General features: G+C 39.4%; 1 pseudogene; it reads right to left on the reverse strand.

Moving 5' to 3' along the window:
* The window catches only part of LOC107669908 (zinc finger MYM-type protein 4-like), a 17512-nt pseudogene extending 10203 nt beyond the window's left edge, over positions 1-7309 (reverse strand).
* Positions 7310-13029: the final 5720 nt, after the last annotated feature.

A 13029-nucleotide genomic window follows, 5' to 3' on the forward strand; every position in this document is an offset into this window, starting at 1 on the left:
GAAAACTTGAAATCGCATCATATGACCCCTTTAATTCAGTGGATTTTATGATGCCTGGGTGACTATCTATACTATCATGTATTTAGCAATGTTTTTAAAATAATTGTTCCTAAAAAAAATGAAACTTTTGTCACAATTTACACAAAATCACAATTTACTCACCCCCAAGTCGTTCCAAACCTGTATGACTTTCTTTTTTTCTGTGGAACACAAAAGAAAGTATTTTGAAAAATGTGTAAGTGTTGTTTGTTTATACAATTAAAGTTAATGGGGTCAAATATCTTCTGTTGTGTTCCACAGGAAAAAAAAAAAAAAAAACAGGTTTGGAACAACATTTGGAATACATTTTCTTTTTAAGTTAACATTTTATTGTAATGATATATATATATTACTATTCAAAATGCTGGGGTTAGTATGACTTGCTGGAAAAAAAATCTGCAAAGATGCATTAAGTTGATTAAAAGTAAGACAAAAAACATTTCTTTTGAACTTTCTGGTCATCAAAAAAAATCCACAGCATTAAATTACTTTTTAGCATAGAGAACAGTTATTTTAAATAATAATAATATTTATGTGATGTGACATGTGGCCAAGTATGGTGACCCATACTCGGAATTAGTGCTCTGCATTTATCCCATCCAAAGTGCACACACACAGCAGTGAACACACACACACCGTGAACACACACCTGGAGCAGTGGGCAGCCATTTTTTGCTGCGGCGCCCGGGGAGCAGTTGGGGGTTCGGTGCCTTGCTCAAGGGCACCTCAGTCGTGGTATTGAAGGTGGGAGAAAGCGCTGTACATTCACTCCCCCCACCTACAATCCCTGCCGGTACGAGACTCGAACCCACAACCTTTGGGTTACGAGTCCGACTCTCTAACCATTAGGCCACGACTTCCCCCTTTCACAATATTACTGTTTTTTTATTACTTTTTTTATTGAATAAATGTAGCCTTGGTGAGCATAAGAGACTTCTTTCAAAAACGTAAAAAAAAAAAAAAACCTTCCCGAACACAAACTTTTGGATGGTAGTTAGTATTGGAACTCGTACTCTGACTCTAAAACTTGTATCTGTGCTTCAAAACAGTTAAATTCACTGGGTTGTGTTGCAAATGTGATGACGGTACCTGACGAATTGCCAGTCTGGACTTTACTTGCCATGACACAGGAAGTGGAGCAGAAAAGTTCCCTGATGCCCTCTGAGTTTGGACCGTCGACCGCATCTGCAGCTGGGCGCAGGGCATGACACATTTTGCAGGTGACAAGTTTCAGACTCCTCTATAAATAAAGATGAGTTTATCCAATGTATAATTCACCCTAAAAATTATACTTCAACAAAATGAACGAAAGCTTAATGAGTATTATTACTATTGACGTGCTGTCACCTTTTTGTAGGCTGTGAGGCAGTTTTGGCTGCAGAACTTCATAACTCTGTCCTCCATCCGTAGAGATGGACACTGACTGTCTGTGCCATAGCAATATCCTCCACAGTTCACACAGCTGTTCATGTTCAGATTATTGGAGGAGCGGAACTGGTTGAAGCAGCTGTCGCTACACAGCTTATGGATGGAGCCCATGTAATTCACCTCATGACTATGAGTCTAAGAGAAACAACAATTTCGGATCTTAAAGGTCCCATGGCATGAAAATTTCACTTTATGAGGTTTTTTAACATTAATATGAGTTCCCCTAGCCTGCCTATGGTCCCCCAGTGGCTAGAAATGGCGATAGGTGTAAACCGAGCCCTGGGATCCAAAAAGCAGCATGTCATGGGACCTTTAAAATACTCGATTACAACAATAAAAAAATATGCATTTTTAATTTCTGACTGAGCACACAAGAATATTCTTCAGCACAGATTGAAATGTCTACTCACCACTCCTGTCTTCTCACACACACTGCACTTCAAGTTTAAAGCGCTGCGGCATTTCTGACTACAGAACTCCTTCACAGTCCCTGACATGTCTACCAGGGTAATTTTGATATTCTCATCATGAATTTCTCTGAAAAGAAAAAGCACACATTAAGTCAAATCATTCCAATCGCATACAATTATAGCTGAATGAAATGTCGCAAGCGTACTTAAGGCAGCAGTGACATGTTTTCTTCTTAGAGTTGCAGAGACATTGAGGCGAGCAGTAGAGTTTAGAAGAGCCACTACGCTGAAATGCTGTGTGTCCCTTCAGCATGACCTTATTACAGGCTGTGCACAAAACACCATGTCTTTTTAAAGGTTGAATGGATTTTGCTGGGATTGATGGTGCCTTTTCTGGGACGCCTACTGGAGCTTCTGTGACATGAAGAAGGCAATGTAAAAATGCAAAAACTGATTTCAGACCCTTAAAGCTCACCCAAAAAGGTGTTTTTAATCCAGTTTGAAGGATGGTTACTATGCACTAAATGACAGAAAGTCATATAGGTTTGGAACAAATATAATGCTACCTAATGCTCATATGTGGCATTTACTCCAACAGAAAACGCACCTTGTATCTTGATATCATCCGGTGCTTGGTCAAAATCCTGAAAGCATCAACATATTGGGGATAATCCATAATCATTCATTTACAAAAAAAGTGTGTAATCATCAGTAATGGATAATAGGGGGTTGACATTGAAGAATAAATATGGAAAATCAAATTTATTGGCTAGAAATGTCATATATGCTTTGTCACATCTTCTATAATACATACACTATGATTCAAATGTTAGTGGTTGGCAAGATTTGTTTTAAATGTTTTTGAAAGAAGTCTTAAAATGTAATTTATTCCTGTGATGGCAAAGCTGAATTTTCAGCAGCCATTAGTACTCCAGACTTCAGTGTCACATGATCCTTCAGAAATCACGCAAATATGCTGATTTGCTGCTCAGCCATGATACATTTTTTAGGATCATCTGATGAATAGAAATTTCAAAAGGGGGAAATAAACAACTTACTGACTCAAACCATCTGAACAGTAGTTTATGTTGTACATATTATGTAATTTACTGACCAAAAAAAAAAAAAAAAGTACTTTAACTTATAATTTGGATCATTTAAATTTCAGTATAATTCGGTAACGTCTCGAGAAGAGCACCTCATCATCCTTAATGTTTCCCATCGGGGAATGTGGTGCGTTTTTCCATTCCTCATCCATCGGTTCATCCTTGATCTTCAAAAGCATTATGACAGAGGGCTGGGTTGCTTTAACTTCTTTGTCATCAGCCTGAATAGAAGAAAGAGATATTCTTTTTACAAGTGTATTGCTCCATGGGTTAGCAAACAAACTCAAACTCGTTTGCCTGTAGTGGTGAGCATAAAATGGTGCTGTGCTCACCATTTCAGCAGATGATTCCATAGTTCCTTTGGCTCTCTGTGTTTCTGTTAAACAGGAAAAGTACAAATCATGTTCAAAAAATACAACAAAACAAACATTATCACACTTATTGTGAATTTACTAGAGTGGTAAGGACATTGTTTTATTAAAACAAGAAGATTGGTTCAATTACCTGAATCTTCTGATCCATCCACTTCCGTCATCCCATTGTAATCCTCATTCTGGTCCAGTGCCATTTCATTAGTGTCCTCAACTTTAGTGATCACAAGCTCTTCTGAACACTGGGCCATGTCCTCCCCCTGGCACATGTCTGGATGTCCTTTAAAATCCTCACTGGCCATAAAGACACCTGCTGCAGACGGAGAGCCCAGCCCAGAGTTCTCATCTGAAAGTGGGAAATGATGACATTTATTCCATTTCAAATATGAAATTTAGGTTACCAGACACAGAAAAATTAGTTGCGCTCTAAAAAATAATTTCTAAACTCATATTTAAATATAAAACAGATAATTTACATAGAAACACTGTCGTGGTACAATCCCAGCACTCTTTGCAGGATGGCAGCTAATTTGGAGAAGCTAAACTCACAGAAACAAAACTAAGACCGTTCTTGCCTTCTGAATAAGCAACAGAATCCATGTTGGAGTTTACATCATAACATTCTTCCATATGTAGCCCAGCCTCAGCAGGATCATCCTGTCAGAAAACAGTTAGTGGATCAACATAACAGTTATGGTTTAGAAGTAAAACAGCACAACCTGTTCATTTTCAAATTGTGTGACAAAATATTTGAGGACTTGCCATTTGGTAGTGCCATGTGGGTGGAAGAGCATAGTAGGACCCAAAAGTAGATAGAGATGCAGATGGCTCTGTAGGTGGATTTGTAACATTCAAAATGAGTTTACCACGTTGTTCAGGGCAGGTTCTGGGGTTCTTTTGCTTTCCTGAAGTTGACTCAAAATCATCTGCATAATACACCTCATTATCTTCCTCTGTATCCCAACTGTTGTCTGCTGACAGGGCGTCTGGTTCAATCACAGTCTCCTAAAACAGCAGCAGATAGTGTTAAAGGAAACAGTTCACCAAAAAATGAAAACTTGCTGAAAATGTATCTCCTCTCAGGCCATCTGAGAGGTAGACGCGTTTGTTTCATCGTCAGAACAGATTACGAGAAATTAAGCATTACATCACTTGCTTACCAGTTGATCCTCTGCAGTGAATGGGTGCCGTCAGAATGGGAGTTCAAACAGCTGATAAAAACATTACAACCAGTCAATTAAAATGTGTGAAGTGAAGAGCTGTGTTTGTAATAAACAAATTCAACATTAGGATTAAGATTGATCTTTTTTTATTTTCAAACATTGCTTTTTGATATGACAACAATATTGCTTTCTCCACTGAAAAAAAATCATCTTCATCTCAAACAGGACAGGAGAGAAATATGCACAGATCAAGCACCGTTTATAAGCGAAAACAGCCCAAAATAGTTCTAAACTAATATGTTGATTAAAAAAAGTGTTTTCACTGGAGGAAGCATTATTATGGATTATGTACTGGTATTTTGGCCAGAAGCAGTGTTTTAATTAGTGCTGTCAACCGATTAATCACATCCAAAATAAAGGTTTTTGTTTACATATGTGTCCTGTGTATATTTATTATCTATATATAAATACACACACATGCATGTATACATTTCAGAAAATAGGTTATGTTTATATAATAAATATATTTATTTATAATATAAATTATATGAATATAGACATGTAAATATTTTCAAAATATATACTGCATGTGTGTATTTATATATACACATAATAAATATACACAGAACACATATTATGCAAACAAAAACTTTTATTTTGTATGCGATTAATCGTTTGACAGCACTAGTTTTAATGTTGCTTAATGATGGTTTCACAAGACACTTCACAAGACATTGATCTTTTACTTGGGTTATTGTGAGATTTTTATCAGCTGTTTGGCCTCTCATTCTGATGGCACCCATTCACTGCAGACAATCCATTGGTGAGAAAATGATGCTAAATTTATCCAAATCTGTTCCTACATCTTGGATACCCTGGGGGTGAGTAAATGTTACACTTTGGGTGAACTATTCCTTAAAAAAAAAAAAGTTAATCTAAATAAAAAATTATTTCATTATTTTCACACTCTCATGCCGTTTCAAAACTGTATGCATTTATTAAAGCCACAACAGAAAATAATAATTTCTTTTTCATACAGTGACAGTTCATGGTGACCAGTCTGTCAAACGCTAATAATGACGGAACAAAGTAAGTAGTCCATATGGCGTATGCGTGGTATATAATCATTGTCAGATTTTTTTTAAATTGCGAACATCAAAGGGAGACTGTAATAAATCATTGTTAAAGGGACGATTCATCCAAAAATTAATCTCATCTTTTTCTCCGCAAGCCTTATTGTTCGAACATTCGCCTAACTATTAGCAACACACACACACACACACACACACACACACCTCAGTTTGTTGCCTAGGCACCGCAGATGAATTCAGATATCTTCGAGTTGGCCCTGTGAGATCGCCCGGCGAAAAATGGTCACTGCACACTCTCAACGCCCGGATATTTTCAATGGGTGAATTTATATCCCGTTTGAGAGCGAGCAGCCACAGCTTCAGCCTCTCTGGATCATGCAACGGTAATGTGTGGAAAGTCATACTTTCCTCCTGAGATGATGCCACTGGACGGAGTCGTATCGCTTTCTCTCGGTTGAAACATCCAGGAAACGCACACACGCGCACCATTGCGAAAACAACAAATCAAATCCCGATTTGCAGGGACTCACTGTTATGCAAACGTAAAGTAGCCATGTTTGAACGTGCAGAAGCGGAACGAGACTTGATAGCTATGGCATGACACAAAATAACCATCAAAAAACCCTCTATTCCATAGAGCTGCCTTGTCGAAGGCTTTAGGACGGACGAGTCACGTGGGCTGTTATGGTACTTTCTGCAGCTTGACAGCTGCTCTCTCCATCCACTCACAAATGGAAAAAGGAGCAGAATCGAGTGCTTCTTGTGGTTGTTTACAAACAACATATAGTGCATTTGCGCCACCTACTGGGCTGGTGCCACATCGTTAGCTCATTGGCTTTCAACCGTCAACATTTAAAGGTTTAGTTCACCCAAAAATGAAAATTCAGTCATTAATTACTCACACTCATATGGTTCCAAACCCTTAAGACCTTCGTTCATCTTGGGAACACAAATTAAGATAGTTTTGATGAAATCTAAGAGCTTTCTTCTGACCCTCCATAAACATTAACGCAACTAACACGTCCAAGGCCCAGAAACGTAGTGAGGACATCTTTAAATAATCCATGTTAAATCAGAGGTTCAACCGTAATTTGATTAAGCCACGAGCATACTTGTTTAGTGCACAAAGAAAACTAAAATAATCACTTCATTCAACGTCTTCTGTTCCATGTCATGTCCCATGAATGTGGTGCAGCACCTTGTTTACTGTTGTGACTTGGATGCAATTTAGTTTCATGCAAAGCATAATAAAATTCTAAAAATATTTTTAAAGTCACATAAAAGTCAAGCCATATGAATTGTATCGTAGCTTTATCACCCTCATCTCCCCATGCCACTTCCACTCATACCTCTTTGTTTTGTAAAAACAGGCTTGGCACAGCTGTTGATTTCAATAATCGTCGTATCTTTCCTTGACCCGTTTTGAAGTCGTCTGGTAAAAAATGTTCACTGCACAACCTCATTTGACTCACGTATCGAAGCGGAAAATCAACATCCCGCTGAACAGCCAGCAGCCATCGCCTCAGTCGCTTTGGATCGTTGACTGGGAAAGTGTGAAAGGTAAGTCTGTCATCTGTCGGCGTTGGTAATGCACTTTTACGTACTTTCGCTGGTTTCTCACGATTCGGGCATCCAGGACATGCACACTTCAGCACCATTTCAACGACTACACATTAGCTTGCATACGCGTGTTCCTCTGCAAGGCAGCAGGGTTGCCAGGTTTTCACAACAAAACCCGCCCAATTGCTATTCAAAACTAGCTCAATCGCGTTTCGAGGGGGGTTCTCGGTAAAAAAAAACGCGTCCTGGGGGGTAAAATACACTTATTTTTTTTATGGCGGGGTTCTCCTGGAAAAAAAACGCATTCCAGGGTCTAAAGATCACGTTATTGTGGTCGCTTCACAGTGAACGCGCGTCAAAATTTGTGATGCGAGTCATGTTACATTTGAACCGAGGCATCTAAGCTTGTGTCTAGAATAAATGGTCGTGCCAAATGAAACCTTGATTCTAGGCTTGTGTTGTTAAACGGATAGTTCACCCAAAAATGAAAATTCTGTCATTAATTACTTGCCCTCATGTCGTTCCAAACCGTGAGACTTCCATTCATCTTCGGAACACAAATTAAGATATTTTTGATGAAATCTGAGAGCTCTCTGACCCTGCATAGACAGCAACGCAACTGAAATGTTTCCAGACTCAGAAATGTAGCAATGACATTGATGAAACAGTCCATGTGACATCAGTGGCTCAGCTTCAATTTTTCGAAGCTACGATAATACTTTTTGTGTGCAAAGAAAACAAAAATGACTTTATTCTTTATAGAATTGTTGAATAAAGTTGTTATTTTTGTTTTCTTTGTGCACAAAAAGTATTCTTGTAGCTTCACAAAATTGAAGTTGAGCCACTGATGTCACATGGACTGTTTTACCGATGTCCTTGCTACATGTCTGGGTCTGGGAACATTTCAGTTACGTTGCTGTCTATGGGAGGGTAAGCCAGCTCTCGGATGTCATCAAAAATATCTTAATTTGTGTTCCGATGATGCACAGAGGTCGTATGGGTTTAAAACACGAGGGTGAGTAATTAATGACAATTTTCATTTTGGGGTGAACTAACCCTTATTACTACTACTACTAGTAGTAGTATGGTTCAGTACTGTTTTTTTTTTAATGAAGCACTATTTTAGTTTTTGTTCAGTATCCATTTTAAAAACTATCGGTTAATTAATCGGTATCGGCCAGTGTGGTCCATCCTAGCTATCGGTATCTATCGGCAAAATCCACTATCGGTGGACCTCTACCCTTTAATGTAAAAAGCACTTGACCAATGACAAAAAAAAGCCTCACTTTCTGTCCAATCAGGTGCGCGATTCACTTTGCGTGTAGGAATGTTTGAACCCCAGATCCTACTTTACAAGTAAAGTTTTCATTCAGACTTACTCAATTACAATGTTTAAATACCCAGTCATAAAATTAATATAAAGAATGCTAATTATTTTACGAAAATAAAATATCTGCCATCTGCAATTCAAATATCTGTACATTATTCTTCAATTCGATCATATTAATATTCACACTGGCATTTAATGCCACAGTTTAATGGGTAAATGAACTTATCAGAGAGAGAAATTCAACAAACACACACACAAACACTCCAGCCTTTTATTTGTGGACGTAACATGAATCGATCTTTGGAATGTGTGAGTGCTTTGTCGAGATGGTCTTCAATGCAGAACACAAGATCCACGGGGCGAGGTTGGATCCAGATCCAACTCCTCCCACCTTACCCTAAACCTACCTGTTTCCACCCCCTGATCCCTGAACCTACCCATTTCCACCCCTGGAAATGGGTAACCTCGCCACCTGGATCTTGTGCACTGCAGTGAAGCCGCCTTTCCACTGCACACGACATTCGGACACGACTGTTGCATTTCTCCCCCTAGTGGTAGTCGCACAGAACTTTCAAACTGGTCGTGCAGCAACCTTTAAGCCGCCTTTCCACTATCTCCGACAAACTACAGACCGGAAGTCATTCATTTCCAATGGAGAGTAGTGCGGGAGCTGCGTGGAGTTCCGATCATATGCGTATGCGGAAAATTCGGATCCGATTTGAGCTATGGATACGTTAAAATATTTGAACTTCTGCGGCTAGACCATATGCGACCGGCCAACCGGATGTGAATTACCAATATTTTGTTCACTTTACCATTATTCTTTAAATACTATTTCTGTAAAATGGTGCTTTAAAATAATTATGGCAGAAATAATTATTTTATAATTATTAAATCATTATTTACAATGATTAGCCCCATAGAACCTACTGTTTTTATTTTAGGGGTCATTTGTGAAGATACATTCATACATTAATCATTCAAATCATTCATTTTACCATGGTGAATATGCCGAGGTAACGGTTGCTGCACAACCAGTTTGAAAGTACTGTGCAACTGCCACTAGGGGGAGAAATGCGACAGTTGTGTCCGAATGTTGTGTTCAGTGGAAAGGCGGCTTTACCTCGGCATATTCACCATGGTAAAATGAATCATTTTAATGAATAATTAATGTATGAAAATGCAGTCACAAATCAAATGACCCCCCCAAAATAAAAACAGTAGGTTTTATGGGGCTAATCAACGTAAATAATGATTTAATAGTTATAAAATAATTATTTCTGCCATAATTATTCTAAAGCACCATTTCACAGAAACAGTGTTTAAAGAATAATGTTAAAGTGAACAAAATATTGGTAATTCTGACCTCGCGCCGATAGTTTTGATTAGAATACCTCACATCCGGTCGGCCGGTCGCATACGGTCTAGCCGCAGAAGTTCAAATATTTTAACGCATCCGAAGCTCAAATTGGATCCGAAATTTCCGCCTACACATATGATCGGAACTCCACGCAGCTCCCACACTACTCTCCACTGGAAACGAATGACTTCCGGTCTGTCGCTTGTCGTTCGTCGGAGACAGTGGAAAGGCGGCTTGAGGGGCTACTGGCTCTGTCCGGTGGAGCTTCTTTCACAGGCTTTTGGCTGCTTTATTTTTTACTAACCACCAGATGGCACTGTTTCTGACACTCTCGGAGCTTTGAATCTTTTCCTGGAACAGTCAGACGAAAACATCAATGCTTCATGAGGCTTCATTTGCCCACCACTAAAAATTGTTGAATAAAGTCATTATTTTTGTTTTCTTTATGCACAAAAAAGTATTCTCGTAGCTTGATAAAATTAGGTTGAACCACTTGTCACATGGAGTATTTAAACAATGTCCTTACTAGTTTCTGGGCCTTGAACGTGGTAGTTGTGTTGCTGTCTATGGAGGGTCAGAAAGATCTGATTTCATCAAAAATATCTTAATTTGTGTTCCGAAGATCTTATGGGTTTGGAACGACATGAGGGTGAGAAATTAACAGGATTTTTCATTTTTGGGTGAACTATCCCTTTACAATCATTTTAAATGAAACAAAATGCAAAATAAAATAAGCCAAAACAACTAAAAAAAAGACAGTTCTTATTTAATTCATCCCTTTTTTTAATCTTTGAAGAACCAGTGTTTCTACTGCCCTGAAAAACCTATTTTAGTGAGTGTAATTTCTAGACCTGGAAAATTAATAAAAAATTCTTACAACCCCATTTTATGAATATACTTTTCCCGATTGTTTTTCTTCTAAAAATCGTAGTTGTGTTCACCTTCATAAAGAAACTCATACATCTTGGATGGCATGAGAATGTGCAAATGATGATCTTTCATTTTTAGGTGAACCATCAAAATAATTTAACAATTCAATATATACTCTTGATTGCCTTGTTAGTTGAAGGAATAGTTCACCCAAAATTAAAATTTTCTGTAATTTTCACTTTCACAAGAGTCTGCAGCTCAAGCTTTCTGTCGCATGATGACGTATGCGCGGAAGCAAAATCACGCGTGAACTGACGCCATTGTTCTAATCCAGCTGCTGGTGAGCTGTCAGTTTTAGGGTGCTTTCCCACTTGGTTCGATTGCTTGGTCCGAACCAGAGTTCGATTGCTCCCCCCTCCCCCTCCCCACGCTCATCTGCCTTACGAATGTACTGCAAATGCTCTAAAGAAATCTGAAGGTGAACAGAATTGAGATATACAGCTCTCTGCTTGCAGCGCGTCAGTCACGCTCGTCAAGAAAGTGAGTGAAACACACACAAACACACATTTTTATCAAATAATACGTCATTAATGACGGTTCACTTCCATGATTTGGTACGATTGCGTTCACATCAGCAGCGAACCGTACCGAGTTCACTTGAACCGTACCCCAGACCACCCTTTTTAAGAGTGCTTTCACACTAGCACTTTTGGTGCGCACCCGGGTTCGATTGACGTCAGAGTTCGGTATGTTTGGATGATGTGAACGCGGTCTTCCGAACTCGGGCGCGCACCCGCGAACTGTACCCGAGTCCGCTTAAGGGTGCTTTCCCACTTGGTTCGATTGCTTGGTCCGAACCAGAGTTCGATTGCTCCCCCCTCCCCCTGTCCCACGCTGGACTGTGTTCACATTATATTATTTTGGTCCGAACCGCGGTTCGTTTGCGTCATCAAGCCAGCAGCTGTTTACCCCGTTGCTTAGTAACGATGGAGCAGGAGAAGACAGCAAAATGCGTAGCATTGCTTTCTTCAATTTTATATTTATGTTTTTGAACCGTTGGTTTTGTTTCCAAAGCTTCAGTACATAACGGCACTTACGTCTGCCTTATGCAAATGCTCTAAAGAACTCTGAAGGCGAACAGAAATGAGATATACAGCTCTCTGCTTGCAGCGCGTCAGTCACGCTCGTCAAGAAAGTGAGTGAAACACACACAAACACACATTTTTATCAAATAATACGTCATTAATAGCGGTTCACTTCTGTGATTTGGTACGATTGCGTTCACATCAGCAGCGAACCGTACCATCACAGTCTGCAATACCAACAACTTGTGCTTCCCTTTTAGCAATCCATCCAAAGCTTTTAATATTTTTGTTTCCATGCTCCCAGCATTATTCAGTCACACCCTTTACTGGATGACTCTCTTTATGTCCTTTTAAATTAACCCAATAATTCATTTTTAATTTATACCTATGAAGGAATAAAGGAGCTTCCCCAACTTCTACCTGCATGGCTGCAATGGGAGATGTTTTGAACGCACCACAACATATTCTAAGAGCTTGATTCTGTATAGTTTCAATCTTTTTGAGTGTGGTTTTAGATGCAAATCCGTAAATAATACTTCCATAATCTAAACGTACGTTACTAAGCAATGGGGTAAACAGCTGCTGGCTTGATGACGTAAACGAACCGCAGTTCGGACCCAAATAATATAATGTGAACACAGTCCAGCGTGGGACAGGGGGAGGGGGGAGCAATCGAACTCTGGTTCGGACCAAGCAATCGAACCAAGTGTGAAAGCACCCTTAAGCGGACTCGGGTACAGTTCGCGGGTGCGCGCCCGAGTTCGGAAAACAGCGTTCACATCATCCAAACGTACCGAACTGACGTCAATCGAACCCGGGTGCGCACCAAAAGTGCTAGTGTGAAAGCACCCTTACATACCTCGGTTCGTTGTGAAACAAACATAGGCACCACTGATGATTTGAGTAAAACTTGATTCCCACTGATGGCTTTGAAGTCATCAGGGGAAAAATTATCACTGCAGACCCTCCATACTTTGGTTAACCTCTTAGGCGTGTTAATATCCATCTGAAGAGCAAGTAACCATAAATGCAATCGATCCGGCTCAAACGTTGGGAATCGGTGAAAAGTCAATTTTCCCGTTTGAGTTGACGCACGTAATCTCACGCTTTTAAATAGGTTTCGGCAGCCAGGATAAGCACATGTAAGCACCATTCTGAGGAACAATACGATTCGAGTATAAATATATTGCTAAAAACAAGCAACCTTCTGCACAAG

This window comes from Sinocyclocheilus anshuiensis, unplaced genomic scaffold (assembly GCF_001515605.1).
Source record: "Sinocyclocheilus anshuiensis isolate Anshui unplaced genomic scaffold, SAMN03320099.WGS_v1.1 scaffold253, whole genome shotgun sequence".
NCBI classification, from domain to species: Eukaryota; Metazoa; Chordata; class Actinopteri; order Cypriniformes; family Cyprinidae; genus Sinocyclocheilus; species Sinocyclocheilus anshuiensis.